This window comes from Etheostoma spectabile, unplaced genomic scaffold (genome assembly GCF_008692095.1).
Source record: "Etheostoma spectabile isolate EspeVRDwgs_2016 unplaced genomic scaffold, UIUC_Espe_1.0 scaffold376, whole genome shotgun sequence".
Taxonomy (NCBI): Eukaryota; Metazoa; Chordata; class Actinopteri; order Perciformes; family Percidae; genus Etheostoma; species Etheostoma spectabile.
Genome location: NW_022605594.1, coordinates 81,665 through 82,448, shown reverse-complemented (window position 1 = coordinate 82,448; position 784 = coordinate 81,665). Strand labels below are relative to the sequence as shown.

General features: G+C 40.2%; 1 protein-coding gene across 1 annotated transcript in view; it reads right to left on the bottom strand.

The window, feature by feature from the left end:
- LOC116686433 (adenylate cyclase type 3) overlaps nt 1–784 on the bottom strand; it is a 66,948-nt gene that overhangs the window by 3,317 nt on the left and 62,847 nt on the right. The window lies entirely within an intron of this gene.

Here is a 784-nt window from a genome sequence, read left to right as displayed (position 1 = left end):
GCGCAGCATTTCATTGTTATTTTAACAATTAGGAGCCTAGGCTCGTGCGCACACTATGCTTGTTACACACACACACACACACACACACAAGGAAGCGCAGCAGCACACAAACATGCAAAAGAATACATATAAAAATATTATGGTGCAAATCCGCCATCATAATAGCAATGCGCTAAGGTACAAACACGCCTGGCTTTTAAAGGGAATGGGAGAGGACATTAACTGGTTTATTGCATGTTACGACCAAAACACACCTATACATTAAAGAACACACCAATTACAACCCTACTGAACCATGGGCCTGGCACACAGAACCTTATTTCTGCCATCAAACTAGCAAAAGTGGATTTGGACAGGCCCTAAACGCACCTATGCCATGCACTTCACGCTGTGCGCTTACATCGTTAAAATAAGGCCCTAAGACTGATATGTGAGAATGACTGCTAAAACTATACCTGTACAAATCTGGCACATCATTAGTCCTACCTGAGTCTTTATTCTAATTTAGTTCTTGATTTTATTCCAACAACTAACTAACCTTTAACTAAAATCCCCATTTTTCAACCAACATCTTGTTTTAATATTGTTGCCCATCTTTCCTTTCAGTTATGGTGGCAGTTTTACAGCAGAGTTCTGGTGAGGCAGTGACACAATAACCCACAGTTTTATTACAAAATGCAGTAGGACTAGCAACTCGAGCAATTAGACTACCAGACAGGTTCCTTTAAATCCCGATAGCACTCATTCTGCATGTTATAGAATATTTACGGTGTATCCCATACTT